The sequence below is a fragment of the Bos grunniens genome, chromosome 25, assembly GCF_055505025.1.
Source record: "Bos grunniens cultivar Pamir isolate PY7600 chromosome 25, Bosgru_T2T1.0, whole genome shotgun sequence".
Taxonomy (NCBI): Eukaryota; Metazoa; Chordata; class Mammalia; order Artiodactyla; family Bovidae; genus Bos; species Bos grunniens.
Genome location: NC_141189.1, coordinates 6,764,218 through 6,770,168, shown reverse-complemented (window position 1 = coordinate 6,770,168; position 5,951 = coordinate 6,764,218). Strand labels below are relative to the sequence as shown.

Sequence of the window (5,951 nt, the reverse complement as noted above, 5' to 3'; positions counted from 1 at the left end):
AGAAATCCCAGGGCTGATCTCCTTCAGAATGGACTGGTTGGATCGCCTTGCAGTCCAAGGGACTCTCAAGAGTCTTCTCCAACACCACAGTTCAAAAGCATCAATTCTTCGGCACTCAGCCTTCTTCACAGTCCAACTCTCACATCCATACATGACCACAGGAAAAACCACAGCCTTGACTAGACGGACCTTTGTTGGCAAAGTAATGTCTGTGCTTTTGAATATGCTATCTAGGTTGATCATAACTTTCCTTCCAAGGAGTAAGTGTCTTTTAATTTCATGGCTGCAGTCACCATCTGTAGTGATTTTGGAGCCCAGAAAAATAAAGTCTGACACTGTTTCCACTGTTTCCCCATCTATTTCCCACGGAATGATGGGACTGGATGCCATTATCTTCGTTTTCTGAATGTTGAGCTTTAAGCCAACTTTTTCACTCTCCACTTTCACTTTCATCAAGAGGCTTTTGAGTTCCTCTTCACTTTCTGCCATAAGGGTGGTGTCATCTGCATATCTGAGGTTATTGATATTTCTCCTGGCAATCTTGATTCCAGCTTGTAAGGCCCAAATCTAAGTTCTAGAAATGATAAATAAAATATCTGAGGTGACAAGTATAGTGAATGGGATAAACAGTGGACTAGATGCTACAGAAGAAAAGCCTATGAACTTGAAGTCATACCAATAGCAACTACTGAAAATGAAATACAGTGGGAAGAAAGATGGGGCAAAACCCCACAAACCAACAGAAGCCCAGCAAGCTATGGCACAAATTTGGGAACTGGTCCCCACTCTATATTAACCCCACTCTGGAAGTGGGGTTAATATAGAGACTAAAAATAAGATTTTAGATTTAATTGAAGGTCAGTTTACAAAGGCATTAGGCTTAACACCAAAAAGAAAAACCACCCAGTTAAAGCCCCTTCATGGATTACAGCCTTGTCGTGGCACAGGGGCTTGTATAACTACATGAAACTATAAGCCATGCCATGCAGGGCCACCCAAGGTGGACGGGTCACAGTGGAGCGTTCTGACAAAACATGGTCCACTGGAGGAAAGAATGGCAAACCACTCTGGTATTCTTGGTGCGAGAACCCCATGAGCAGTATGAAAAGGCAAAAAGATCTGACTCTACAAATGGATATCACCAGATGGGTGATCCCGAAATCAGATTGATTATATTCTTTGCAGCTGCAGATGGAGAAATTCTATACAATCAGCAAAAACAAGACCTGACCGTGGTTCAGATCATGAGCTCCTTATTGCAAAATTCAGGCTTAAATGAAAGAAAGTAGGAAAAACAGCTAGGCCATTCAGGTATGACCTAAATCAAATTACTTATGATTATACAGTGAAGGTGAGAAATAGATTCAAGGGATTAGATTGGGTGGACACAGTGCTTTACTATTGACAAAGGTTCATAACATTGTACAGGAGGCAGTGACCAAAACCATCCCACCAAAAAAAGAAATGTAAGAAGACAAAGTGGTTGTCTGAGAAGGCTTTACAAATAGCTGAGAAAAGAAGAGAAATGGAAAACAAGGGAGAAAAGGAAGGATATACCCAACAGAATGCAGAGTTCCAGAGGATAGTAAGGAGACATAAGAAGGCCTTCTTAAGTGAACAATGCAAAGAAATAAAGGAAAACAATAGAATGGGAGAGATTAGAGATCTCTTAAAGAAAATTGGAGATAGTAAGGGAACATTTCATGCAAGGATGGGAATGCTAAAGATCAGAAATGCTAAGGACCTAACAGAAGAAGAAGAGATTAAGAAGAGGTGGCAAGAATGCACAGGACAACTATACAAAAAAGATCTTGATGACTCAGATAACCACCACGTTGTGGTCCCTCACCTACAGCCAGATATCCTGGAGTATGAAGTCAAGGGGGCCTTAGGAAGCATTACTCTGGGTGGCACTAGTGGTAAAGAACATGCATACTAACACAGGAGATGTAAGAGACGCTTTCATCCTGGTTGGGTTTGATCCTCAGGTTGGGAAGATCCCCTGGAGGAGGGCACAGCAACCCACTCCAGTATTCTTGCCTGGAGAATCCCTAGGATAGAGGTCCATAGGGTTGCAAAGAGTCAGACACGACTGAAGTGACTTAGCACGCATGCGTGCACTATAAGCACAGCTACTGGAGGTGATGGAATTTCAGCTGAGCTATTTCAAATCCTAAAAGATGATGCTGTTAAAGTGCTGCACTCAAATATGTCAGCAAATTTGGAAAACTCAGCAGTGGCCACAGGACTGGAAAATGTGTTTTCATTCCAATTCCAAAGAAGAGCAGTGCCAAAGAATGTTCAAACTAGCATACAATTGTGCTCATTTCACATACTAGCAAGGTAATGCTCGAAATCCTTCAATCTAGGCTTCATCGGTATGTGAACTGAGAACTTTCAGATGTACAAGCTGGATTTAGAAAAGGCAGAGGAACCAGAAATTGCCAACATTCATTGGATCATAGAGAAAGCAAGGGAATTCAAGAAAAACATCAGCTTCACTGACTATGCTAAAGTCTTTGACTGTGTGGATCACAACAAACTGTAGAAAATTCTTAGAGATAGGAATACCAGACACCTTACTTGTCTCCTAAAAAACCTTTATATGGGTCAAGAAGCAACAGAACTGGACGTGGAACAAAATAGGTTCAAAATTGGGAAAGGGGTACGACAAGGCTGTATATCGTCACCTTGCTTATTTAACTTATATGCAGAGGATATCATGTGAAATGCTAGGCTGATTGAATCACAAGCTGGAATCAGGATTGCTGAGAGAAATAACAACAACTTCAGATATGCAGATGATACCACTCTAATGGCAGAAGGTGAAGAGGAGCTAAAGAGCCTCTTGATAAAGGTGAAAGAGGAGAGTGAAAAAGCTGGCATAAAACTCAACATTCAAAAAACGAAGATCATGGCATCCAGTCCCATCACTTCATGGCAAATAGATTTTATTTTCTTGGGCTGCAAAATTACTGCAGACGGTGGCTGCAGCCATGAAATTGAAATTAAAATTTCCTTGGAAGGAAAGCTATGACAAACCTAGACAGCATATTAAAAAGTAGAGACATCACTCTTCAACAAAGGTCTGTATAATCAAAGCTATGGTTTTTCTGGTAGTTATGTACAGATGTGAGAGTTGGACCATAAAGAAGGCTAAGTGCCAATTGAAAACTGATACTTTCGAACTGTGGTGCTGGAGAAGACTCTTGAGAGTCTCTTGGACTGCAAGGAGATCAAACCAGTCAATCCTAAAGGAAGTCATCCCTGAATATTCATTGGAAGAACTGATGCTGAAGCTGAAGCTCCAATACTTTCACCGTCTGATGTGAAGAGCCGACTCATTGGAAAAGACCCTGATGCTGGGAAGGATTGAAGGCAAAAGGAAAAAAGAGCAGCAGAAGATGAGATGGTTAGATAGCATCACTGACTAAATGGATATGAGTTTGAACAGACTCTGGGAGCTGGTGAAGGAGAGGGAAGCCTGGTGTGCTGCAGTCCATGGGGTAACAAAGAATTGGACAGGACTCAGTGACTGAACAACAACAACAGCCATTAAAAAGATGGGCAAAGGACTTGGTTAGACATTTCTCCAAAGAAGATATACAAACGGACAATAAGCACATGAAAAGATACTGAGTATCCTTAGCCATTAGGAAATGCAAATCAAAATCACTTTACACCCATTAGGATAGCTATAATTTTTCCAAAAAAGGAAAACTAAATGCCAATGAGGAGGAAAAAAAAAAAAAGAATAAAAAAAAATGCCAATGAGGATATGGAGAAATTGGAACCTTAGTACATTGCTGATGGGTATGTAAAATGCAGTAGCCACTGTGGAAAACAGTTTGACAATTCCTTAAAAAGGTAAATATAGCATTACCATATGACTCAGCAGTTTCACTCACAGGTACAGGCGTACCTCGGAGACATTGTGGGTATGGTTTTGGATCACCAAAATAAAGCGGATATTACAGTAAAGTGAGTCAGACAAAGTTTTTGGTTTCCCAGTGCATATATAAGTTGAAAGAGACAGTGAAAGTTGCTCAGTTGTGTCTGACTCTTTGCGACCCCATGGACTGTAGTCCATGGAATTCTCCAGGCCAGAATACTGGAGTGGGTAGCCTTTCCCTTCTCGAGGGCATCTTCCCAACCCAGGGATCAAACCCAGGTCTCCCACATTACAGGCGGATTCTTTACCAGCTGAGGTGCATATATAAGTTAGGTTTATACTATACCGTAGTCTATTAGAGTGCGATAGCATTCTTTCTAAAAAGCAATGTATATACTTTAAAAATACTTCACTGCTAAAAATGCTAACCATCATCTCAGCGAGTCATAACCTTTTTGCTGATGGAGGATCTTGCCTCAGGTTTGATGGCTGCTGACTGATCAGGGTGATTGCGGAAGACTGGGGTGGCTATTGCAAATTCTTAAAATAAGACAGTGATGAATTTTTCCACATTGACTGACTCTTCCTTCTACACATGATTTCCCCACAGCATGCAACTCTGATAGTATTTTACCCAGAGAACTTCTTCCAAAGTGGAGTCAATCCACTCAAACCCTGCCACTGCTTTATCAGTTGGGTTTATGTAATATTCTAAATCATTTGTTATCATTTCAACAGTCTCCAAACATCTGCACCAGGAGTAGTTTCCATCTCAAGAAACCACTTTCTCTGCTCATCCATGAAAGTTGTATCATCTTCAGGCTCCACTTCTAGTTCTCTTACTGTTTCCACCACATCTGCAGTTGCTTCCTCCACGGAAGTCTTTTTTTTTTTAATTTATTTATTTTAATCGGAAGCTAATTACTTTACAATATTGTAGTGGTTTTTGCCATACATTCACATGAATCAGCCATGGGTGTACATGTGTTCCCCATCCTGAACCCCTCTCCCACCTCCCTCCCCATCCCATCCCTCAGGGTCATCCCAGTGCACCAGCCCTGAGCACCCTGTCTCATGCATCAAACCTTGACTGGCGATCTGTTTCACATATGATAATATACATGTTTCAATACTATTCTCTCAAATCATCCCACCCTCACTTTCTCCCACGGAGTCCAAAAGACTGTTCTTTACCTCTGTGTCTCTTTTGCTGTCTTGCATATAGGGTCATCGTTACCATCTTTTAAATTCCATATATATGTGTTAATATATTGTATTGGTGTTTTTCTTTCTGACTTAAAAATATGGAACACTTCACGAATTTGCGTTTCATCCTTGTGCAGGGGCCATAGCTTATCTTCTCTGTATTGCTCCAATTTTAGTATATGTGCTGCCAAAGCGAGCATTCCATACGTATCTTTTTATTCACTACGTGTGCATGCTAAGTTGCTTCAGTCGTGTCCAACTCTTTGCAGACCCCATGGACTGTAGCCCCTCAGGCTCCTCTGCCCATGGGATTCTCAATGCAAGAATACTGGAGTGGGTTGCCATGCCCTTCTCCAGAGGAATCTTCCTGATTCAGGGGTTGAACCTATCTCTGCTGTAGCTCCTGCACTGCAGCCAGATTCTTTACCTCTGAGCCACCGGGGAAGCCTTTACTTATTTACTACAATGGAGTGCAAACTGCATTGGAAGCAGGTATTAAAAATAAAAGGATTGAGAATTTCTTGGCAGTCCAGTAGTTAGGACTCAGCACTTTCACTGTCAGGGCCTGGGTTCAATCCCTGGTCGGGGAACTAGAATCCTGCAGGCTGTGTGGCCTAGCAGAGAGAATAGTCCCAAGACAGAGGAAGATCGAACACTCAGTGCTACTGTCTTCCAGGAAAACTGTGATTCGCTCACTGTTTCTTCTGACATGACTCCTCTCCTATCTGGTGCTCCAGGCCCAGTGCAGCCAGTCCACGCCTGCTTCCCCGCCACAGCCCAGCGCTGAGCCCCGGGGGGCGGAGGCCTTCGTCCACTGAAGTCTTGAACCCCTCAAAGTCATCTAAGAGAGTTG

The 5,951-nt window shown here is 42.2% G+C and overlaps 1 non-coding gene across 1 annotated transcript; it reads right to left on the bottom strand.

Moving 5' to 3' along the window:
• Nucleotides 1-5,190: 5,190 nt before the first annotated feature.
• On the bottom strand, nt 5,191-5,298 carry LOC147344871 (U6 spliceosomal RNA). The gene has a single exon (XR_015155109.1). It is a non-coding gene; the product is annotated as a U6 spliceosomal RNA (small nuclear RNA).
• Nucleotides 5,299-5,951: the final 653 nt, after the last annotated feature.